Source organism: Lissotriton vulgaris, chromosome 7 (assembly GCF_964263255.1).
Source record: "Lissotriton vulgaris chromosome 7, aLisVul1.2, whole genome shotgun sequence".
In the NCBI taxonomy this organism is placed as follows: Eukaryota; Metazoa; Chordata; class Amphibia; order Caudata; family Salamandridae; genus Lissotriton; species Lissotriton vulgaris.
In genome coordinates this window covers 1,346,512,396-1,346,538,915 of record NC_141695.1, presented here as the reverse complement: position 1 = coordinate 1,346,538,915, position 26,520 = coordinate 1,346,512,396, and the positions used below count along the sequence as shown (strand labels likewise).

The 26,520-nt window shown below is 43.6% G+C and overlaps 1 protein-coding gene across 1 annotated transcript in view; it reads right to left on the bottom strand.

The window, feature by feature from the left end:
• The window catches only part of LOC147703663 (putative DBH-like monooxygenase protein 2), a 301,023-nt gene that overhangs the window by 168,651 nt on the left and 105,852 nt on the right, over positions 1-26,520 (bottom strand). The window lies entirely within an intron of this gene.

Sequence of the window (26,520 nt, the reverse complement as noted above, 5' to 3'; positions counted from 1 at the left end):
CGATTCCTTAAATGCAAACACAATATAAGGAATCGCAAATTTTGCGACTCCTTATTTTTAACGCAGATTTCCTTGATACATACCAATTGTCCAAATTGCATTCGCAAACGCCGAAATTCTGCGAATTTCGGCGTTTGCGAAGTCAATTTGGCTTGAAACATATGGCCCTTTAGTTCTTCACTCGGGAGTATCCATTACGTGGGAATTACTTTTGTTTGGAGTGACATCCGAAGTAATACCATTAGAAAGAAAACACTTTTTAATTATATGCTTGACAGTCACTCGGTCCTGTATCACCCGAGAATGGACTAGCACTGCCCCTCCTGCCTTTGAAACTTGGCGAGCGGGTGTACTTGCTAAATTTAATCTTGAGTTGGCGATATATAGAACTAAGGGGCGGAGGAAAAGGAGTATGGGGCTGAAAATATGGACACCTCTGATGAAGAGTGCTATCTTATTGGGTGAGGCTCAATGTCCTACTAAAGAAGATACCAGTGATCACAACCACAGGACTCTCAGTAAGCTTACAGAAATATACTTGTAGGACAAAAGGCCTGAGTTAGAGTTTGACAGACAGGAAACTCAATTGTGTTGCGATGGAGAACCCTCTCCACCATACTCTGGGATTACCCGCCTCATTAAGATATGGGCAAACTATAAATTTGTTGTTGATGGAGACCCTGTTAACTCCAAACTGGCCCAAAGAAGTAGGAGTCAACATAGGAAAAACATTATACCACCTGCCCTATTTAGGGGGGACTTTGTTATTTTCTTTTTTCTGTCCATCACCACTGAGTAAAACATGGTTGCTAGAGAGAGAAAAATACAATAATGACACTCTCCATCCCTGGGGGAAAAGTCCCAGGGTGTAAGAGTCATTAGTTTTTTGTTTTTTAAAAACAAACTACTGCCTTTGAAGTTGTGTTTTTGAGAAAGAAAAGATGTCAAATGTTTGGTGGACTGTCGTCAGAACCAATGGTGGATGCTCATGGACTTTTTTGTACCCCGAAGGGAACCACTGTGATGGCAGTTCCTTTCAATATGAATACAAGCGTTATCCCAGGCTAGGTAAACATCTCCCAAATGCACTCAAATGTAAAATGGTCAATGAGTTCATACGTATTGGAACTTTAATTCAATAAATTATTTATTTGTATATTCTTTTTTATTGCTCAGTTTATTAGTTCATTGGATTTTACTTTTCCTCAGTAGCATCCATTCAAAACATGAATTTCGGCCCAATGCATTTCGGGCATTACTCTTCGTCAGGGAACTTATTCTGCAAACATAGAATTGACAGCGACTCAGTAAATTTTTACTTCTCTGAGTCTATAAATGATAATATACATGTCATATTCATCGATTGATTAGGGCCAGTGAAATTGCTCGAAGCTCAAAAAAATTGATGAGCATTTTTGCCATTGCTGAAGAACATTTTCCTTTTATGCTGTGGTCTTGAAGATGGGCACCCCAACCTTCCAGGGAAGCATCTGTAGTGATGATAAAATCCGGAATTGGAGGCTGAAAACTGAGCCCTACGGAGATATTCTTGGTGAACCTCCACCAAGAAAGCATTTCTTTCATAACTGAAGTTACTTGAACTATGTTGTCGAACGAACCTGAGATTTGGAGCCATTGATTGTCCAGCTCCTCTTGAATTGGCCTCATTTTTAGCCGTGCCTGAGGCACTAGCAGAATTGCTGACGATAAAATCCTCAGAAAAGATTTGATCATTCTCACTGAAGCGAACGTTCTTTTTAGAAGATCTGATGCAAGAGAGATGAGGCGAGATATTCTGTCTGTGGACAAGAATGCTTTGTCTTGAATAGAGTCTAGTTTTGCTCCCAGGAATTGAATTACTTGGGAAGGACAGAGGCTTGACTTTTGGGCGTTCAGTGATAGGCCCAGAGAGTGAAACATTTGCAGGCATTTCGTTGTTGCGAGAGACGCGTGACGAAAGGATGGAGCCTTTATCAGCCAGTCGTCCAGATATAGGAATAGTTGGATGCCTTGCAGCCTGAGATGAGCTGCTACCGGAGCTAGAAATTTGGTGAAGACTCTTGGAGCCGAGCGCAGGCCAAATAGGAGGACTTTGAATTGGAACTGTGCACCTGCCACAATGAATCTCAGGAACTTTCGATGCTTGGGATGAATTGGGATGTGGAAATACGCATCTTGGAGATCTAAAGTTGCCATAAAATCCGCATGACCTAGAAGCTGAAGAATTTCCTGGAGTGTTACCATGCGAAAGGATTTCTTCTGAAGGTACTTGCTTAGCATTCTCAAGACCAAGATTGGTCTACAATTCTCAGACTTTTTCTTTATCAGAAAAAAAGTGAGAATAAAATCCCTTTCCTGTTTGAGAGAGAGGAACTTTTTCTATCGGCCCTTTTGACAACATAGATTTCACCTCTTTTCTGAGTAGAGAAGGATGCGGTGGGTTTTTCTTTAAAGGTAGATGAGGAGGGGGAAATTTGGTGAGCTCCAGGGTGTGTCTGAATTTTATTATATCCAATACCCACTTGTCTTTGGTTATTTTCGTCAAATTTTTGAGATGTTGGGAAATTTGAATGCTTGAGGCATATCTGGTGCAGGTGCAATAGGAGTGTCACTGTTTTCTGGCAGAATCTCTGCCCTGAGGTTGACGTTTCCTGCCTTGTTGCCTGTAAGCGGCCGCCGGAGGATTCCTATAGGTTTGCTGTTGTTGTTGGTAATTATATCCGTATCGACCCTGGCTCCCTTGTTGTTGGTACTTCTGGTAACCTCCAAGAAAGGAGTAAGAACCTCTACCCCTTGCTCCTCGAAAAGGTGTCTTTCTGTAGTGCAAGGTACCTAATGATTTGGCAGTATCTGTGTCCTTCTTTATTTCTTGCAGTGCCTCATCGATATGTTTGCCAAACAAGAGGTCGCCATCAAAAGGCATGTCCAGGATTTTTGTTTGGACTTCAGGGTGAAAATTAGTGGATTTCAGCCAGCCTGGACGTCTAAGGGTAGCTGCTCCAGCAAGCGGACGAAATCCAAGAGAAGCTATATCCATAGAGATATCTATGACTTCAGAAGCGGCTCTTTCACCCTCCATGAGAATTTTCTTTGCCTCTATTTTCTTGTCATCAGGCAGATATTCTATATAAGGCGAAATGTCCAACCACAATTGTCGATCATATCTGCCTAAAATAGCTAAACAATTCGTAGCCCGAACTGTAGCGCCTGCCATGGTGGTAAAGCGTTTGCCTATGTTGCAAAGGTGCCTATCATATTTGTCAGGTGGAACTGTTATTGGAGTGGAAGGATTCCTAGATTTTCTCTGCGCTGCTTGAGAGATAACGGAGTCTGGTTTAGGTTGACCCAAAAGGCAGGCAGGTGCATCACCTGGCGCTTTGTATTTTTTGTCAATCCTAGGGAGGATCGCAGGAATGGAAAATTGAGTTTTCATGATCTTTACTCCCTCCTCCCATTTATGATCAATTATAGGGATTGAACGGGTGGATTTCCTGTTCAAATCTTTAAAATCATACAAAAAACAGTCTGTTTTCTGTACAGGCATGGAAAGATGAAATCTAGAAGTTGCCCTTTCTATAATCGTATGGAAACCTCCTATGTCTTCAGGAGGGGAGTCCACATCTAGAGGTACCGGTGAAGCCGGTGTTGGGATCAGGTATTAGTCCCATTCATCTACGGTAGTGGGTGAATTAGGAATTTCTCCATCTTCTGCTACCATATCTCCGTCATCATCTTGCAGCAACTGTGAAGGCAACGTCACTTGGGGCTCAGAAACTGGTGTTGCAGGGGTCAAAGGTTGCATCTCTGTAGGTGCAGAAGCTTTTTGTGGAGCTGTGACTGGAGGAAAACGGTCTTGAAGCAAAGTTGCAGGCATTTGAACCATTGGCTCTTGATGGAACAATTCTTGAGGTCCTCTTACAGACTCACATGGTTCAAAAAATTCCTCCTCTTCGTCATCCTCTTGATATTTTATTCTGAGTTGAGAAGGATCATGCGCCTGTCCAAAGGGACCTCATCATCTTCAGATTCCTCCAAATTATGACTAGGAGGTAAAGGTGAAATGTGAGACACATCATGGTAAAATTGCCTGGTAGATGATAATTTGGAGCTCAAAATTGGCGTAATTTGTAAAGGCGCAGGTTTTTTACGCTTCAATGTAGCTGAAATATAAGTGGATGGCGATTCATATTCTGCCGAGATGGCTGTAATAGACGGCATCGTCGACGTTGTAATCATGGATGTAGTCGACGGAAAAGACATTGTCAACGATGTGGTCGTCGACGTCATGGTTGAAGTGGTCGTCGACGGTGGACTCGTCGTCGAGAGTGCAATCATCGTCAATGGTGGGCTCGTCGAAGATAGTGTCGTCGACAGTGGGCTCGTCGATGGAAGCATCGTCGACGGCGGGCCCGTCGACCGAACTTGTAGCATCGTCGATGGGATACTCGTCGATCGAAGGGTGAATCGTCGTCGACGGCGGAGGCATCGTCAATGGGATCGTCGACAACGAAGCAGGCGTCGACGTGATGAGAATCGTCGACTGTGTTGGGGCACTCGTCGACGCTGAAGATCCACTCACCTTCTGTGGAGATTTTCTCATCGGTGAAGATGTTTTACCTGTCGACGGAGGCTCATGAAGAGATTCTGAGGTAGTTTTCAATGAAACCTTCACCTTTTCTCCAGATTTTATCTCAGAAGAGAATGAGGATTTCTCTTTTTTTGAGGAAGAGTGACCCACATCAGAATGAGATTTCTTCAGGGTCTTAGTCAGCTTCTCAGGAGGATCCCCAGATCTATCCTTCGTCTTGGATAGGGGATGGAGGCTTGAGGACTTCTACTGACTTCTCCTTCAGATACCACCTCAGATGATGCCTTCAACTTCTCCAACCAAACCAGCAGACGACCTTCTCGATCCTTCAAGGTGTTGGCAGGAAAGGTTCTACAGATCCTGCAGTCCTTGACCTTGTGAGGTGGGTAGAGGCAATAGGTACTTTCTTTATGTGGATCCTCAAAGTATAATCTCTTCTTCCCACATGAAGAACAGTCCAAAAACAAACTTTTCTTGGAATCAGACATTCTTTTTCTCAAGAAGAAAGGTTTAAGGAAAAAAACTGAGCAGAGCTCAGGGAGACTCCCTAACACACGAGGTGCAGTAGAAAATCTGAGGGTTTGCCTCTCTGTGGGGAAGATTCTAAGAGGGGGCTGCTGCCTGATTGGCTGGTTTCCAAGTTTGGTTCTTTTTGCAAAAGGACTAAGATAGGCTACTGTAGTGACTTTGCTATCTACTATAGCCTATGGTGTGATGTTATTATGACTATAATGTATATGTTTTATTGTTCCGCGAGACTCCCACCTCGTCGGCGGGGATGATTCTAAGCATGTGAATCTATGAAAGATACCGCAATACTGGATAACTAGATGCTTTGCACACATGCCCCAGTGAGATAGGAAGCAAAGCATGCAGATATGGTAGCCGTCTCATAAACTTTAATTAGCCATTTGAGAAGCTGCATGTATGAGACCAGAATTAAGCCTGTAATAAGTAACACAAGCTTAAAATATCTAGGTTCAGGGCCATTCAACAGGCTGTCTGGTGACGCACTTTGGCCAATTCTGCATCCCTAATAAAGAGATCAGACTGGCTCTCTGCCCGGGTAGATGGATTGAGGCCAGTTTGTAGGGTGAACTGTTGTTGTCTTGTGCCTAGGGGGCTCAAAATACATTTGCTTTCTCAGGAAGCCTGAGAAAGCTTGCAGAGAAAGTACAATTCTTGGTACAATAACCAATTTAAGTGCTGTAATGTACAACTGTATGTTTGTACTAGAAGGAGATGTACCAATGAAAAAGAACTCCAAAAAAGGAACATTTAATGCATCTTCTGGATTAAATGCCTTTGTTCTCACATCGATCCTGTTGCAGTTTTTCTCATAGGCACTTGCGTTAAAGAGAGCGTCAGATGCAGCACTAACACCATTCACCATAAATATATTGACATAAACACCATAAATCTATTGCCTCCCATTAAGGGTGGGGCCGATAACAGAAGTTACTGACCCCACCAGAGTTACGAGATCCACGGGAACACCAGAGATCTGGATGAACATAAATCAACTAAAATTAAATCCAGACAAGACGGAGCTGGTACTCACTAGGCCCTCAATTCTTGCAACAATAACTTTTGGCCAGCTGTCCTGGGCCCTCCACCCGTCCCAGGCAGTGCGGTCAAAAGTCTCGGGGTCACAATCAGTAGCGATCTCTCCCTAAAGACCCAGGTTAACTCTGTGGTCTCTTCCTGCTTATCCACTTACGCAGGATTACAAAAATCAGCAGATTTCTCTCCTTTGAGGCCCTTGTCCAGGTCATTCTGGCCTTAGTCATGTCACGAATAGACTATTCCAACTCCCTATATGCCGGGAACCTGTCTATCAGCTACAGCGGCTTCAACTGGTGCAGAACCAAGCGGCCAGACTCGTACACGGCCAATTTAGGTCACACCACGTAAAACCCCTTCTGAAAAGTCTTCACTGGCTTCCAGTTGCCCAACGCTGCCTCTTTAAACTAGGCTGTCTGATCCACAGAGCTCTCTCTTCCCATGGGCCAGTCTTTATAGCTAACAGAATTCAGCGCTACATCCCCCGTCGCACCCTTTGCTCCGCCAGCTCCAATCTCCTGATTCCCCAGTCTTTCAAGCGTAAGAAACACAGTGGACTTCGATTCACTTCCTGCCACCCCAGTTCTGGAACACACTACCACCTGCACTACGTCAAATAGAGTCTTACCCTATGTTCAGGAAAGCTCTCAAAACATGGCTGCTCTCCCAGGCCTACGGCCAATAACTTACACGCTCTGTCTGTCCACGCCTCCACATACTTAGAGCCAAGAAATCGTTGGTGAACGAGCGCTCTATAAAATCCTATTATCATATTATATCATATCATCTTTCCCTTCGAGCAGAGACTTCAGCTCCGGAAATCTGCTGAAATCTCCATGGGAAAGTGCGTAAGAAAAAATGTGGAATTAATAGGTGCCGGCTACCTCTTTGCACCTTTCATTCGGCTGGAAAGTGGATGGGCCTCAAAGTACAGCCTCCTGAACCAATCCAGACACTACTATCATGATATACCTAGCATGGGAGCAGCACCAGTATTGGTCTAAGCAACCTCATGTCTCACTCAGACAGTGCCTGGGAGCCTGTGGCTTTTCTCCAACCTGGCTGTGCAACACAGGTGGGTTGGAGAAACATAAGTGCGCATGTCTGTTTGTCCAGCTTAAGGCAGCCGGCCAAACTGACATGCTCACTTATAAGTGCACACTACTACTCCTCCCTGCCATGCCTGGCCCACCTTATACTCATTGCTTGGACTCCATCGCGACTCAGACAGCGATAATTAAAACAATATTACCATTGTGTTATTTTCATTTTATTTATCATCTGCTGGCTCTGGGCAGTGGGGTGATGCTCCTCCGCCATTACGGAGGAGCTGTCCCCAAGCAGACACTCAGGGTTAAACTTGTTATGTACTGGATTATCCCTTCCCACAGAGATACCAGTATCTGGTAACCTTGGGGAGTATGGAAATCCAACCCATTTACTGGGGCACTTAAATTGAGAGCCATTGTTGTAAGTTGTCAGTGTGGGTGGAAAAGGGTGAAGTGGAGGTGCACACTGTCTAAATATGTCCTACGCTAGAGCAGACTGCGTGGCAAAAGAAGGCCTCTGCACCAGGTGCTCATGTAAATGGTCATTGTACATGCAGGCTAACAATTGGAAACACTAAAGAGAGATATTTTGAACAAATGTATTTGTACTAAAATAGGTTTTAGATGGGAGATCGCTAAATTAAAGTCATTTTTATGTCTCCCTTCTAAAAAGGATCTGTTGGCATGCATGAGTGATCGGAGTCGACTGTATTTTTTCAGATGTAAAATACTCCTTCATGCATTGTAAAAAATGCCATCCTTTGAGGGGGAAAGATGCATGTGAAGAGCCAATTACATCAAGAAAGAATACTAGACAGGGCTGAGACAAGATGCGATTGACAACGTTAAACCATAGGGAGGAAAGAAGCTGGTCCAAAAAAGCCAGTGGTTGAAGAGGTGAACCCAAAGAGCGCTTTATTTATTGTAAGCAACAGATCTGGTTAAATGTTGCGCTCTCAAACCGACACCTAAAATATGGTCAAATAACTTTAAGGCCCACTTCCTCAGAATTTGGTCATATGTTTACAGGCATTTTAAAAAAGAAACAAGAGAAAATTAAGCGACTTCAACTTAGGACACTGCAGCCTTATTTCTCCTCTGCAGTAAATCCTGTGTTTGCTTACTAGAGAAATGTGTGTATATTCCTCATTGTTACTGTTTTTTTGTGCTGTTTTATATAGCACAAACTCGACCCTAAGGTATTGGAGTGCTTTACATGAGCACCAGTTGCGTTACATGAGGACACATTCATTTTTGTAGTCACAGGGAGAGTAAGTGATTTGCCCAGAATCACAGGATATTGAGCCGACGCCCAGATTTGAACCTGGTTCCCCAGTTCCAAAATCAGCAGCTCTGGAAGTTGCGCATATCCTCACCCTCTCCCATCCTCTCTACTTTCTGAGTGAGAGTTTCTGAAAACACTTCAGCCCTTTCAGCCATAAAACAGACCACTATCCTTCAGCAGCTCGCTGCTTTACTTGTGTATTACTATCAAAAATGTCATTTTGAAGGAATGCCCACTCATGGAAAATCAACTAAAACGCTTTGTCGAAATTTGCAACAAACTGAATTTATCTGGCAATATATTTTAGTTAATGTTAAGGCGATTTAATAAACTTGCCAATCAATTGCTGTTCAACCTTTATGCTTGATGCACAAGTATAAGTGATCCCTATGGGGGAAGTGTAGCCTTTGACTTCCACGGTAATCAATACAAAACCTTCATTCAATAGGTTTGGACTGTGATTTACAAACACATTGTGATCAATACTTCTTAAAGAAGTTACCATATTTGGAACAATAACCAAGGTGCTTACTACCAGGAGAAATAAAGGGAAGCCAGACCAGACGTCAACAGTACTCCTGGTATACAACAGCATCCCTAATACCATGCCAGCCAACACTCCAGTCCTCCAAAACATGACTCCCATTTTTAACTTATCAAAACATACACTTTCGCCTGAGGATATCTTTGTATTCAGCCTTAGGTTAATGATAGCTAAAACCACCCAGAAAGGTTTGGAACCTTGTTTCCTAAGTAAGAATGAACACAAATTTCTGAACCCAGAACAGTAGAGAATACCACTCATTTATACTCTACCAAAGATCCATTAGAGACTAATCAATCCCCCTGGGAGGCCCATCGTATCATGATGTGGCTCAATCATCGAAACGCTTTGCCAATACATAGATTTGTTTCTGAAATCCTAGGTACCCATGACAAACTCAAACATGAGGGATACCATGCACTTTATTACCACGATCGAAGGCACTGTGTTCAATACAAGTCCGGATCTGTTGGTGACCATGGTTATTCAATAGTTGTACACAAATATACCCCAAGCCGAAGCACTCAGGGGATTTCTGATGTAATGGACACAAGGCAACACCCCCTGCATGTGCCAAGCTGGTTCATTGTGGAACTCATGGAACTTGCCATGTTAAAAAACTATTTTCAATTTGATAATTTCTTTTATTTTCAAACAAAGAAAATAGCGATGGGCGCATTGTTTGTGCCGGATTTGGGAAACATCTACATGGCTAACTACAAAACACAAAAAAACCTTGACACACAACAACCTATTTAGTAACAACATACTAAAATGGGTAAGGTATATAGATAATGTCTTTCTAATCTGCAGAGGTTCCCTACCTGACCTACACTCAATCCATTTGTGGCTCAACCCTCTATCCGCATACATACAGTTTACATACATACAGTTTACCATGCAACAGAGTCCAAATAGTATCCCCTATCTTTCTTTATTCATGGGTGGGAGTAGAGCAAGGAACAATGTTTGTCTCACTTTACAGGAAACCCACAGACAGAAACTCCCGGCTTCATCATACCAGTAGCCACCCCAGACGTCTGAGGGACAATATGCCCTTTGGCAATTCTTGCACATTTGTAGGAACTGAACCAAAAGATCTGTTTTTTCAGCGAGTCCAAATCATCATAAAAAACTTATTGAGAGGAGCCACCCACAATAACTAGTAAGACAGGTAAGAAAAAGAGCATGGTATAACCATAGGGAGGAATTGTTGAAACCGCAGTTGAGGGAAAACACCATGGAATGAATAGCTTGAGTAACTACCTTCAACCCTGCAAGCAATGAGGTTAAGATCGTGAAAAGACATTGGGGGTTAGTGTGAGATCACCTTACTACTAAAGAAGAACCCTTATTTTCCTTCAATGAAGCAAGAAGTTAAAGGATGCCCTAGTAAAGGCAAATTTGCCACAACTGCCCCAAATCACCCTTGATACACTATGTGGCTTACTTACAGTAATAGGCCACTTTAAATGCGGCCAGTATGTTGCTTGCACATACAGTATGAATACAAATGTTTTGTTCTCAGAAGAATATTAATGTTACATTGACTGGTTTTTCCAACTTCAATACCCAGGACATTGTCTATGCTTTATGGTGCCCATGTTATCAAATGTACATAGGACAAACACCGCAGAAGGTCAAATGCAGGATCCTACAGCACAGAAGTACAGTCAAATGTGGCAAGGCAGGAGCACTGCTTGTTGAACATTTCCAGATGCACCACCACCCCAGTGAGGACATACAGTGGTTGAACAGATTTCACTTGGCCCACGGGCGGGAATAAAGCAAACCTTCGGTCTCAAAAAGAACTATTATGGATAGATTAACTTGGTTCAATTGCACATGGCCTGAACACAATTGAGGACTGGAGACAAGCAGCCTTCATCTAAAACTCCAGCTGATGGACATATCAACGGTACAAAAGGGGGTGGTGATGGACGGAGCATCTGAATCAATCAAACACTCACACCCAGTCAAAAGATCTGGGTTTAATCCATCACCGTTCTTGAGCCCACTCTGCCACCCCAGTTCAGACATGGCTATATGCAAATCAGTCTGACCCTGTGGACATATCAAGCCAGACATTTAAAATCCTTTCTTTGTATGTGTTACTTTGCATATGCTGACTGAAGTGTTGATAAGTATTTGGCGTATACAATACAATTCATATATAACTACACACACTGGTTCAAACCAGGATATTGGACAACACAATTTTTTCAGTTATGACACACACTGAATTTGAACCTAGACTATTCTTTAAATTAGTTTATTCTTTTTTCATGAACCATTCTAACCTAATACCTACCAGCACAAGATATGTAACTTACATTTCCATTAACAGATTTTTTTAGTCACTGCCAAACCCATAGGGTAGATTTTTTCAGAATGACATTCCTTGCGACTTGGTGGTTTGCATTCATTCATGACTTACACAAGTCTGTTTTTATCATTTACACCATATTAAATAATTCTAACATGGGGCCATTTACATTACGGGAGGCACGGTCTACATCACCCCTACCGCATGCACGTTCTTACATGTACGCATCACATTAAAAGGACCCAACGCATCCCTACGCTTATGGGTCAGGATCGACTCCGGCCTAGCGCAGCGGCTATATTCATTGTTTCAGCTACTTACCGGATAACTTACTATCATTAAGGTTATGATTTGCTCTATTCCTTTGTAGTTACACAGTTCATTTTGACAGTTAAAATGGGGACTGGTGAGTCCATAGGGCCTTGATTCCTCTTTTACTATTTCTCTTGTATTAATTACTAAACAGTTGACACATTGCTTTTGCTTCTGCATGCAATTCACTCGTATAGTTTGGTTTCAGTTATCCCTGAGGTGGGGCAACACCGTTTATAGAAGGTACGAGGGTTGTTCTCTTTGCAGTAATATCTACAGGTGAGCTGTCACACACTGGCTAGATAACTTTCTCGAGTGATACAATGTTTTATGACCCATTTTTTCAATAAGGAGCCCATCGCAATAAATTAGGTTTCCAACATAGGTGAAGGTTATTGAATTTAATACAGAGTTCCATTTACGACTGTTGTTTTTCTACATATGCACTGCCCAGCGATTGTTCGCCACATCATGGATGATCCCCTTTTTTTATCGCACTGATCCTTCTGAAATTTTGGTCACATGCTTCATCTGGTGAGTTCCTTCAAAACACAGCGGACCACACATGATGTCCATATTTTCTAGGATAACTTATGTAATTTTTCCACAGAATCTTCCAGAGTGGATGCATCAGATGTGACAGATCACCACTAAGAAGTTTCATTTTAACCTCCCCTGTCTCCTGAATAAGGGTCTGATTTAGATCCTGGGGGAAGGGTTACTCCTTCGTAACAGTGACGGATAGCCCATCTACCGACATATAAAAATCCCACTATATCCTGTGGGATTTATATTTCAGCAAACGGGATATCCTTCACCATTGTGATGGAGTAACCTTTCCGCCAAGATCAAAATCAGGCCCAGTGTTTGTTACTTACTCCAACGGGTGGTTCCTTGTAAGTTGTAAACAGACCACTTATAATGCTTACATTGCAGGGAGTATTGATTGAAACGTGCTTCCTTACAGCTTGCCAGTCCAAACACAAGCAATGAAGATGTTTCATTAAGACCATCACATATATCTCTCTGTGAAAGGGACGAGGAAGCCGCCAGCCAGAAGTGCACTAAAACGGGCAAGAACACCCAAAACAGACCGGAAACCACCAGCGGTGTAGTTGTGCGAGGTGACGTCGAAGCATTGAAACAGAGGAAGGACGATAAAAACAGAGGAACACTGAAGGAAGGGCGGCACTGTCTGGAGACGGAGAGTCGGAGAGTGGCGGAGGACGAGGAGGCCAGGTGTCGAGGAAGAGAAGGCGAGGTACCGGAGGAGCAGTACATCGGAGGCGAACTGCAGGAAGAGCGGAGGACCGGAGGCGAGCTACAGGAGGAGCAGAGGACCAGCTGCAGGAGTAGCGGAGGACCGGAGGCGAGCTGCAGGAGGAGCGGAGGACCGGAGACCAGCTGCGGGAGGAGCGGAGCAGCGAAGGCGAGCTACAGGAGGAGCAGAGCTGCGAGAGAAGCTTATGTGTTGAAAAGAAGGGGTCCCAGTAGGAAGGACGTATGAATAGAGAGAATTTAAGACAAAGTAAATAGAAATAAATGCATCTATAATGTTTTATTCACATTATAGGGAAAAGTTGTCAAAACCAAATGTACAATACAAAATTGTATTAGTGCCCCTGGGGGTAAGGGGGACGTGCAGTCGTGAGGGTAGTGTAGGGGGGGAATTAGTGACAGTAAAAACACGTATTATTCAGACATTATCATAGGTTCAATGTCAAATAGACAGCATATAGATATTGAATCAGCTTGAAAGTTCAGAGTACACATGCCCCAAAGTCCATACTGTACAAAGTTTGGGGTAGGAGGAGGCTGTGTAGGAGCTGAGAAAGTCGACGTTTCGACCCAAGGGAGGCAGGAAACATTAAAATCCTTGCAGGTGGGTCTTCATCAGGACGGGAAGAGGGTAGCGGGGCAGGCAACCTAAATTTGGGTAAATATTGAGGATCAGTAAATTATTTAGAGAACTGGGTACTTGTTAAGTTACATAAGGGTATACACGTTTAGCCAGACTAACCTGTTTTAATCAGTGTTGCTGGGTTAAATTAATTTGCTGAGGTCGATATAAGCATTCAATCCTAAGTAAGGAAATTTAAAAATGCCCATTAACATTAGAAAAAAAAAAGAAAAAAAAAGGAGGTGCTCATGTCGAGAGCTAGAGGGGAGAGAATATCTCAGAACTTACTTGGAAAGGTAAATTACATATCCCACAAGGGTAATGAGGAACGAAACGATCCGGGTGCTGGGCTGGGGACCACTCCAAATATCTGAATAAAGGAGGACATACTTCAGATTGGAAAGGGGGGCCGTTAGTCACTCAAAGTCAAATATACACGATGGTAGTGATCGGTAATGCTTACCGATATGAGGGAAAGTCACTTTCGTGTCCCCGTTGACGGAAAGGATTAGTCCGAGTCCGTAACCTAATACACAGGAAACACGGGGAGAGCGTCAATTTGGAACTCTTGACGAGGCAGGCAAACATAGATCAGGAATAATATCCGGAGCTGTGTGGGAGGAAAGACTTACCGGTTTAATCAGAGCGCAGCAGATAAGGCGCACACACCGGCAGCCCAAGGAAGGGAGAGGACGCCCCGGGTCCGGACGCCAAAGCCCTGTTCACAGGCCGTGGCCCAAGGCAAGTGCCTCTGAGGGGTATATTCTGGTGGGGTTGGTGGGGGGAATAAGAGGACACAAAAAGTCAATGATTCTGTCGGCATCCCTCCCTGCACACCCAGTCCTTTTTCCTTTTATTTCTTGAACCTCTCCCAAAATACGCCTGGTGATGGTAGCACACAAGGAGTTATAGAATAACAGGTGTGATTAATTCCAGCCCTTTCTTTTCCTTTCTTCCCTTCTGAGGAGGCTCATGGGGAGAAGTCCGGAAAGCGGCAAGACGAGCCCAGAAGCCAGGACTAAGAAGTGGACGGTCCACCCTGAACCCAATCCAAGATTTTTCTTCAATTCTTTTTTTGTTTGTTTTGTTTTGTTGTTTTCTAAAAAAAACTTGCATCAGTGAAATAAACTGCCCATTCAGTTATAACAGACTAAAGTCCTGAAAATAAAGGAGCTTGGTTGAAGTCTAAAAGTGACCCCGTTCTTGTGTCAGCCACTTGGACATCCTACACTCTCATTGTGAGATTCTTTACCACAATTCTCGGGTATGTCAGTAGATTATGCATAGTAGATTATGCATACAACAAATTTAAAAACCATTCAACGTTTGCACATTTTATTGAAACATAACTCTTTCATTCTCAGGTGTCTCCTATATATATATTTCCTTCCTGAGGATGACCCTTGTCTAAATAATCTGTATTTTGGGTCAAAACATCGACAGCTATTACCGTGGACTGTTTTTTAATTTGATTTAGGATTACAACACTCTCCCATGGATTGTTGTTTAAAATATCCATCTCTCCTTGTCAGTCACATGTATATACTTGCATTGTGTATAGCACCAGCACACTTTTATTCACTTTGTCACTTGCACTGCACCATCACACCCTCAGGAGCACCTTGTTTTGGAAAAGAATGCTCTGAAACATGAATTGGTTATTGTCTCAAATAAGATAATTTCTTTAAGAAATATTGAATAAAATGTGTTTGTAAATAACAGTCCAAACCTATTGAATGAAAGTTTTGTATTGAACAACGTGGAAGTCAAAGGCTACACTTCCTCCATAGGGACCGCTTGTGTCGTTACTAGTTGACTTACCCAGGTGTAAGGGTTACTGGGTTGCCCCGTATTCTTTAAACTGATGCACAGGTATGCCTAGTGTGATGCTCTTTTGGTAAAGGAATACAATACTCTGAAATGCGTTGCTGTTGAATTGTTATAAATTGAAAGAAAAACAGTTTGAAAGTTTATTCCATAAATGTGCATCCCTTAATCATGAAAGGAATCCTAAACTAGATGTGTTCTTTACCCGTCGCGACTCACAGTTCTGGAAGTTCAACAAGAATACGGTGAATTGTCACCTAATGGGAGTTTACCAATAAATTATAATAGAACTTTGGCTTCTCTGTGTCCCATATGACCAGTCCACCACTGTAAGTGGGACTAGTGTTAATCTCTTTAAAGCATTAAGCCACTCCATCAAAAGGTAGTGACTTTTAGAACCTTGTAAAATATGTCCCAATTAAGACTACACTTCACACAGGCTAATAGCTCACTCCTGAACTTCCCACAAAAAAGTGACAGTGGAGAAAATATGCTCTCCAGGTCTATATCCAGGTTACACAATATTGTGACAAGAATATCAAGGACTAAAATATTGAGAAGTAAGTATGTATTTTTTAATCCTAACTCTATATTTACATACTTTGATGATATACATATCTTCAACGTATGTAGATATGGAGTTAAGAATAGAAAATCCATACCACCATTTACCTTCTTGATATTTTGGTTGTTGATATTTTTGTTCCCGAAATGTTGGTTGCGGTATTGTGTGACCTTTATAGCCCCTCCTCAATATGTCATAGTATAATCAACTCTCCAGAACCGTTCTTGTTAATACGCTTCATCTCAAAACATATTGAAACCATATTCAATATACCACAAAAATAGCATCACTGGTAGCACCTTTCTGCCAGCAATACTTCCCAGTTGATACTCCTCAGGTCTCAACAAACTACTCAAAGACACCAGTAAACTCACTGACCTATAGAACTCATTAGCCACAATACTTAATTCTGTCTGTTCCCAGTCCCCTTCTACAGACAATTGACCCTTCTTGGACATCTTTGTCATGCATCTCCTTGGACCCTTGCCCTAGAACACTCATAAAAGATCACAGGAAGCCACAGAGTGGTTTCTTTCTTTAGTTTCTTGTAATGGAAATGTTTATGCACCTAAACACAATATAACAAAAGAGCATTAGAAAACCAAATAAAGCTAAGAAGAAAGTTAACTTTTATCTATTTTATTGAGCACAAGAATGTCAGAAACCCCAAGATCTAGGTGCAAAGTAACACACCAAACACACACACCAAATAAATAACAAATAGTAAAAGAGACGAAAAGTATTCTAGTAAATTAAGGTCAGGGCAAAATACAAGAGTTTGCAAAACTCTATAAAAGAAATTGGCAACATACTTTTCTCATAGTTTACCTATAGACGCCCACTGCAATATCCTCCAAACCTCCAAACTTACCCAAACCACAGACAAAGCAAAATTATTCAAATCGTGAGATGTCTATTTGCTCCTTACTGCACTACAGACGGCTGTTGCAATTCCTTTACTGCAAATAACATATTTGGACCCACAGACTTGACAATTGCGACCAATCACAGACTTTCCGTGTCCAATAAACCAGCATCGAGCCCCTGAAGATTTCCAGGGTCACACTGAATCTATGTGCTTTGCTGACCTGTTCCAAGCCCAATTCAGATCTTGTCACAGCACAGACATAGTTATGTTGCTAGCATAGTGATCATCTTAGGAAGATCCAGTCATCGGCACTATGATTATGTTAGTTTTATGAGCGACAGTTTATACTATTTATCCTGCCTGCCTACTGCCTAATTTCGCTAATGTCACTATATAAAGCTGTATCTTGCAATAGTTGGGTTCACTCTAGTCTACACAAGGGACAGGGTCAAAAAACAGGCATGCTCAGCACACAGCTATCATCAAGAGCAATTTTGAGAATATACAGTGATACATAAAAGTCAATGATTGAACATCAACACAGCGTCTCCCAAATGAATCAAATAGGACTTTGGTTTACAAGAAACATATAATTCCTTTATTCTTTTGTATATAATTATTTTTGCTAAAAACACAACACAGATTCGATAGCCGATGCGGCGCGTTTCGTCCCAACGGGACTTCTTCAAGGCTGTTACGTTTTTAACTAGTTTGCACAAATAGTACACAGCAAAACTTTGTTGTCAAAAGGAATAACCTTAGCGGAGAAAATCTTGGTATTAGAAGAGAAGAAAGAACACACAACTATTATGGGTACTGGATACTGAAGTATATAAGGGTATTGAGTAACACAGAATGCATAAGATGTCACTCAGCGACGTGGACTGAAGTCAGGATGCAGAACAGTTCGTCAGACAAGGCACAGGATCAAGACTGATTTGCATATAGCTGGGTCTGAACTGAGGTGGTGAAGTGAGCTAAAGAACGATGATGGATACAACCCAGATATGTGACTGGGGCGAGTGTCTGGAAAGTTTCAGCTCTCCGTCCATCATCTCCTTGTATTTTGCTTTGTTTGCCCTAAGTTGGCAGGGTATGCCCAGATGTGGGTCTCTTGCTCACTTTGCCACTGGATTCAAGCTAACCTGGCTGATGAGGGGTGTTACCCCGAAACGGTTCCCAGGATGCTTGTTTCCGGTTCAGGGAAGCCTTGGCTTGGCAGTTCGGGTTGGACTGTTCCCATGAGGCACAGGGTCAAGACTGATTTGCATATAGCTGGGTCTGAACTGAGGTGGCGAAGTGAGCTAAAGAACGATGATGGATTCGACCCAGATCTGTGATTGGGGGTGAGTGTCTGAAAATATTAAGCGCTCCGTCCATCATCTCCTATTGTTTGCTTCACTCTAGGCTAGCCATTTACAAATGTTCCCTCTCCCTCTGTAGGCCTCATTGTTGAGTAATGTGCTGTGAAGAATGTTGTAATGTGTGAGCTAGTAGGAGATGCACAGCTGCTAACTTATGTTTGGTGTGTTTTCATTGCAATAAAGTGTGATTCCTTTAGCTTCAAGTAGGAGTTAATTTTTACAGGAAGTGGAACTGAGGATGGAACATTTTGAGAATCAGAGATATATGGGAGTGGGTGTCATCTATATGTGGTGACAGATGGTTGCCAGTTGAAGGGGATGGAGAAGTGAGTACTGTTGAGGAGCTTGCTGAGTGCAAAACATTTATTGAGGAATGGTAAGTCCAAAGACATGCAGATTTTGCCACTGTAGTGTTTTAGTATAATCAGCTTGTTTAATATCGATCTGCATCTACTGCCGACTCCACAATACTGAATACTAACATATTGTCAAGTAAGTAGATATGCAATTAAGAATAGAAAATCTAAACTTCCCTATGTATGCTTACCTTGACGATAGGTTGGTAGCAGTATTCTGGAGTCGATATAAATGCAGATCAGTTTTATTAACCTCAGTATTGTCACATACTACCACTACTGCATGACATCAATTGGTTTTCCAGTAGGACCATCAGATCTACTTTCGTTTAGTAGACGTAGGTAAGCTGGTTATGAATGAACACAATCAAGACCACAGTGCACGACTCCTATATCGCCATTTGCCACCCTGCCTTAGATGTATTCTATTGGTTTCTCAAGAGAGGTCCAAGTGATACTCAGAAGGTCGACTCCTCCTTGGAATGCTTCAATAGCAGCAGAGTCACTGCATGCTTGCTGGGCAGGCCTACCTAGCAGTGCAATCCCACCAGAAGTGACACATGTTTCACGGATACCCTAGGGCACAACATCCTCATCAGCATCACCTCCGCAGTCTGTCTAACACCCCAACAAAGGTTTAACTCCTTTCATGGCAGTGTGGATCTTCTGCAGCAGCTCCAATTCCCACCATCTACAGCTGGCTCTGCAGCCTGAAAACCTCTTTAAATCTCCATTCTACCACACCAACTTTTTTTAAAGGGGAGGGGCTCCTTTTCTCCACCAATTGGAAGCCAATCCCAAGGGAACATTTGTTAATCCAGCTAATCGACAAGGGCTTTGCCATACCTTCTATTCTTTCCCTCTAGAATGCCCTCTATTCACCACAGATGACTTTCTGGGAAACTTTCAAGGAACTTTTGAAAGCCCCGGTCCCGCCAGTCGTGTATGATAACCCTAAAGAAAAATGTGAAGAACTGGCTAGCTTCTTCCATTCAAAAATAGAGAAGATATTATCCTCCCTGCCTACGATCCCTCAAATCCCTGAGCTGCCTGTTAGCCCAATAAGATGCCCGACTGAGCTAGCCTCCTTTGGCCCTTTCTCGGAAGAGGAGGTTATAAAAGTACTGACAGAGATGAAGAGTGGATCTCCAAGTGACCCAGTGCCAATGAAATACCTCAAGCTTGTGTCAAACACTCTATCAACCCCGCTGACTGACCTTATTCATCTTTCGCTCTCTCATGGTACAGTGCCCCAGAGATGGAAGAAGGCTGTGGTAAAAGCTTTATTGAAAAAACCAGGCCTGGACCCATCCAACCTGTCCAACTTTAGGCCAATATCACTTCTGCCTGGGTTCTCCAAAGTTGCAGAGAAGCTGGTCAATCGTCAGCTTTCTTACCATCTAGAGTCCAACCACCTGTTGGGAGACTCCCAGACTGGTTTCCGCCCCGGTCAGGGAATGGACACAGCCTTACTGGCAGTAGTGGAGGAAGCAAGGAGCACTCTTGATACAGGAGGGTCAGTGGCAGTGATCCTCCTGGACTTGAGTGCTGCCTTTGACACCGTGAGTCATCAGGTGCTCCTCCAACGTCTGTCAGAGGTAGGTGTCTCAGGGACGGCCCTGAAATGGTTGGGATCTTTTCTCTCTAATCGTTTCTACCAAGTCTGAGAAGGGGCAGAGCAGTCGACCCTATTCCCTCTTCAATGTGGAGTCCCGCAGGGCTCATCGCTGAGCCCTACCTTATTTAATATATACATGGCTCCACTTGAAAGAGTGGTCGCCCCCTCAGGGGTGAAGATCATCAGCTATGCTGATGATACTCAGCTGGTGGTGGGCCTCACCCAGGTGGCAGAACAACCTGAGGTTTTACACGACTGCCTGGCCAATGTCTATCGCTGGATGTCTCACTCTGCCTTAAAGCTTAATGGAGGAAAAACCGAGCTGATGCTTTTGGGTAATTCCAGCCCCTCCATTATTGCTAGCTGCTGGCCCCGGTCTCTTGGTGACCCACCATCTCCCAAGAAGGAGATCAAATCCTTGGGAGTATGGTTGGAGGAAGATCTGTCCTTTAGGACCCACGCCAGGAAGACCGCGGGGGTTTGTTTTGGTCTGCTGCGGTCTGCCCGTAAGGTGCTACCACTGCTTCCTGATTCAGCTAGGAAGCTTCTGATACGTGGTTTAATCCTATCGAGGCTCGACTATGGGAACGCGTTGTTTCTCGGTGCTCCCGAAGCGACCTTTAAAACCCTCCAACAGGTGCAAAATGCAGCTGCGAGAGTCCTGATGGATGTTCCCAGAAGGCAGTCTGCTGCCCCGGCCCTTAAAATGCTTCACTGGCTCCCCGTGAAGGAGCGGGTGAAATTTAAAGCGCTTTGTACAGCCCATAAAATTCTGCATGGCAAGGGCCACCCCATCCTGTTTAACATGGCCCGTCCCTATAAGCCCCCACGTCTTTTGCGCTCAGACCAGAAACATCTTCTGCAGTCAGCGAGAGTAAGGAGAGCTCGCTCTGGGGGCAGGCGTTTCTCTGTGCAGGTGGCGACTCTGTGGAACTCGTTGCCCCTTAAGATTCGCTCAGAGCCCAAGATCCTACTGTTTAGGAAACTTCTCAAGACCTATTTGTTCCCACAGTAGTGATTAGACTGAGCTCCTCCTTTGGTCTGTTCGCGCCGGGATGCCCCCAGGTAAGCTGTGCGCGCTATAAATTTCATATAATAATAATAATAATACAGAACAAATGTGGTGCTCTTGGAAGAGGCAAGGGATTTTACTCTCTTTATCTCTTCATCCCCAAGAAGAACGGAAGCTTGAGAGCCATCCTGGACAACTGGTTCTTGAATATAATCATTAGGTAAGACAAGTTCAAAATACTGTTGCTGAGAAAGCTTCTGTTGACCCTCGACAAAGGGTTCCAGGACTTCCAGTTTGCATACTTTCATCTGACAATCATACCTGCTCTGGGGCACTACCTGAGGCTCATAATGGGAAATCAGCACTATCAGTTTACAGTTCTGCCATTTGAGTGGACAACAACACTGCTAATTTTCAATATGGTGATGGTTTTGACTTCCCTGCAGAGGTCAGGGGTCCATGTGTTCCTATACTTGGACAACTGGCTAGGAAAGGTGGGTCCTCTGTAATGGGCATCTTTTGTGCACAATGGATGAGTAGCCTGTAGGAAGGCTTTTCCTTTTCCTTAAAGGACTGCAAATATTCAGGACATGACTCAAATGTTTATATTGTAGATATTCAAGATAAGATTTGATGTTTTTCCCATTTCCCAGTCTGTATGTCCTATGCATGCTGGGCTGGATGGCTTAATTCATTCTGTTGGTGTTGCACACCTGATGGTGAATGACAGACTTTCAGTAGTGCCTGAGGAATCAATAGCTCCGCATCAAGGAAGCCTCCTATCTCAGATGCAGAGCTATGCTTCTGTACTCCCGGATTGATAGATGTGTTCCTTAACCAGTTGGTAGACCATCCATTCAGTCCTGAATAGTTGCAGTCTATTGCAGTTACAGACACCTTCTGTTTGCCCTGTTTGCATCCAATTAATGTCAGAGCAGCACCCGCACATTAATGTATTAGAGGGAACAGCTGACAGTCTGCCTTTCTATGAAGGCTTTCCTCCCTTCCCTCTTAGAGAATGCCATTTATATTCTGAAAGACAACATCATGATTTGTCCCCTGCATTGTGAGGGATTTGACTATTGTGAGCCCCACAATGGGGAATTTTCTCAGTAGCAAGGCATCTTATGGACCCAGTCAGTGTGAAGGTGTATTTTAGGATGCCTCTCCTTAGAGGACCACGAGTGAGAACTTCATCCTGAAATGACAGAAATGGTCATCTCCACATTGGGGTGTTTAGGAATGGACTTATTTGCAACCGTCAAGAAAGGAAACAAGGTGACGCAGTTCCAAAGGATGCCGCAGCTCACAAGGACGGTACCTAAAAACAAAATGATAAGATATGCTCTGGAATATCCCACCCTCCTATGCCCGGAACATAATTGACTGAAGCTCAACTTAGACAACACTGAAGTAACAATTGAAGGATTCTATAGCATTCTGAAATAAATCCAGGAGGAGTGTGTGCTGCAAGTGATTAATAGCATGTACCTGATCCCAATGACACTGGTTTACAAAATCAGTGTCCCCTTGAACAGCAGCATAAGGGATAAGGGTCTCCTTTTTTAAGCCTTTGTTTGGGGTTTTTTAAGGCCATTGAGGCCCTCCTTAAGAGCCCTCAAGTAGAACGAAGAAAGACCCTGTACTATCACACCTGGTAGTAGCTTGAGCAAGGTCAGGGGATGAAGGCACAATCCAATTCTCTGTAAGTCCCTAAGCAATGGATAATAACTGTAGACAATGGTGATACTGTACAGATTTGAGGATGTAATCCCATTGCTTTTAGCAGGGACATGACTTGCTCTGGTAAACATGCAGTATTGCTTCACCCAGGAATAATGGGTGGATTAATGCTGCATCGCACGTAATTAATGATGAGGTGAGTTACTCTCATTATGGACCCATTTTGAAACTAGATGCTCTCTTTAATGCAGGCCCTTAGAATTCTACGACCTCTTTTTTGGAACTATGCATGCTTTCTTTAATCCATGCCCCTCTTTCAAAGCATCATTGCAAAGGAAATGCCCTCTATGCAATCTTCCCATTGTGCCTGAATTGTACACTTCAACCAGCACAGATCACAACATCCTGGAATGCGGAGGAGTATCTTGCTTCAGTCACATTTCCCTTACTCTGCATAATTATAAAAGATTTCTTGTGATGTTCCAAATAGTATTCAGGTTGTCTTCTACACTCTTTAAATCAAACTCTACTAGATCTTGGATCCCTTTATCTACTCCATACTTAAAATAGGTTTGGTTATCAGAAGAATTTTGTCTGCTTAAGCTCTGGGCATTTACTCCTTTAGACCTCATGTTCAAACTACAGTTCTCACTGTTCTGAACACAATGAAAGACCTATTTTTTCCTTTAGTCTTCTGTCATTATTCAATATGGTTACATTTTGGTTTAATCTGCAATCCATTTGGTTTATTTTTGAAAAGTACATTGATGCTCCTTTGATTGGGTACTTCAGGAAAAATATTAAAACAAAAGAGCAACCATAATCATGTATATCAATCACAAGAGGAATTTTTATATGTGTGGGTATCCTTGAAATTTGCATCTTTACAAGTACAGGTATACCTCAGAATGTGGGCCCATCTTGGCATACATTTGTGGATAGGTAGGGGGATGAAGGAGATAATGCAAACAATATGTGATTTTACTTAAGGGCATCATGAGATTTTGAGTTTATGGTCCTAGCTTATTTTCCAAGTAAGCATATGGCGGTGTGTCAGCATATTGCCAGCAGCATTGAAATTGATCTTGTGTTAAGTTTCAGCTAGATTCAATTAGAATGCCCTTCTTCAGGTCTATAATTAATAATCATATCTTTAAACATAAGGATAATTCCTCCCAAAGTACCCCTCTCAATACCTGGCCTTGGTATTAGGGGCCTGATTAGAATGGCGGTCAGACTTACGTCTAACCGCCATCCCTTTGGAAATGGGACCACCTGCCTAGCTGCCAGGAGTCCTGCACCCAAAATCATGATGCAACCTCCTTCAAGGAGGCTGCAATGTGTATCCTTTGTATTGTGTTGTGTGCTGCGGCCTGCCACATGGTGGGGGATATGTAGGGGGGTACCATATTTATTTATTTTTATAGTGCTGGCTAGACCTGGAGGTATCAGAGCGCTTTACATAAGGAAACAGCGTGTTACACGTTACAAAAACAATTACATTAAATACAGAAAAGTTACAAATTCAATGCAGGAGTTATTAGCAACCATGAAAAACATGATCCACAAAAAAAAAGAAAAAAGAAAAAGCCCAAGGAGTGAAGGGAGTTCACGGGGGAGACAGCAGCGGAGAAAGAGACAAGACATAAGTCTGAGTTCTTTCTGGGTAGGTGACGGCCATAGCAGGGTGCCAGAGCCTGTCTCCCTTATAGCTGTCGGAGCAGCTCCACCGGGAATCGGACATACATTTCGGACTCCCCTGGATAAAATTAGGATCAGGAAGGGCCCAAAAGTCTAGAGACCAGAGACGGGTTGGTAGAGCTAGCAAGGATGGCAGGTTAGGAAGGGGTGTGTAGCTTGGCAGCCATCTTAAGGTCAGGCAAATCGAGTCTGTTGATCTCCAAGACTCTGTAGGTGGTGTTGTCTCTAGATCTTAGGATTGTTTCCTCAGCTAAGCCCATTGTTCTAGTGGAACATCGGGACCCCCTTGTCCGATGGGACATCTTCACATACCGGTGAAAATACATTGGTGGGTGCCAATAAAGAGTCAGGCTCAGTGAGCACTGCTTAGAAAGTAAGTGTTGAGTTACATAAGAATATAGAGGGTCAGCTCCGTGATCCCCGTGGGCCCGCTTCATTATCCAGGCACAGGTCGCTGTTTTCAACTGAGGTCCTATACGAAGCTGCCACCTGTCTCGTGGTTGCTACAGGGGTTAACCCGCTAGGGAGGCCCGTGCCAGCCACAGGATGTTGGGCAGAATGGAACAGTCCTCCCCTCCGTGGCTCCTCCCTCTGTTACACCCTACTAGCGCTGATATTCGATCGGCGGGCAGCTCATTCACAACCCCCATTCGGGGATGCATCCAGTGGCAAAGTCGGATCGGCGCAGCGTCCCGGGCTCCACAAGATGGCAGCAGCTTCTTCAGCGGTCGGAATCCCCACGTCCCGATCAGCTCACTGCCCTCAAGCACCAGCCACCCCGCAGACAGGGCAACCACGACCCTACAGCTTGCCATAGCCTACGCCGGATTTCCGCTGATGTTGGTGCACACTTGTGCCAGCGCACAAAACACACATTATCCCGGCCGTTTTATACAGAGCCGGGCCGAGTGCGGCATGCAGTTGCAGGCAGAGCTCGTTTCACCCCAGGAGCGATACCCATCTGCTCCACGTCTCAACGGGTGGTCCAATATCGGCAAGAGTAATACCACAGGTGCAGCTGAAGGATGGATTAATGCAGGATCTTGGCTCGGCCGGCGGAGCTCAATCAGGCAGCGGCCATTCCTGCTGCAGGCCCCCAAAGTCCCTTTCTGCCAGTTTTTTCATGGCGGATTATTGGCCATGAAAAAGAGGGCGGAAAGGGGCACGTAATCCCTACAGTGGTCCCTGAGCAGGCACCGCCTATGTTGTAGGATACAAGTCCCTCCGACACACAGACGGGCTCATTTAACCCGTCAGATGTGTGACAGTTGGTCTCTCCGAGTGCCAGACATCCGCTCGCCATCCTAATGTGGCCAGCGGTAAACAGCATCACGATGGCAGTGGGACCGCCACCGATGGGCTGTCAGTGGCGGTCCCACCGTCATCGTAATCAGGAACATAGTTAGCACATTGCCTGCAGCATTGGAATGGATCTTGCTTTACAATTTAACAAGTCCACTTTTTAGTAAAACAAATGTGACATAAACTACATAGCACCATTTGCTCTATTTTTTCTTGATTGATCCACGCTCTTGAAGGATGTAAGTATATTGGCCATGGAATTGCAAGAGATCTCGCATTATCATTCAACAAGTCTACTACGCAATAAAGTAGCTGTGCTATGAAAATGTAGAGTAACAAAACACACAAACAAACCACCAATTATCAAACATGGATGCAGCCACAAACTAAAGGAATGATTAAAATGTGTCTAGTGTTGAATATGAAACTATTGAAAGTTCATTTTAGCAATTATCTCCTCAAAGTGACTAAAACATGGTCTGCGGGCTCTCAAAAAATCTCACACATTTAATCATAATAATATAATTACTGATCCTTAGCCTGCTTTATAAAATAGTGCCATTTTACCTGTAATACCAGACTCTATCCTGGCCCTGGAATGATATGTGTGCACTAGCAAGGGTATTAATAAAGATCTTTCATATTCATGCAACATGA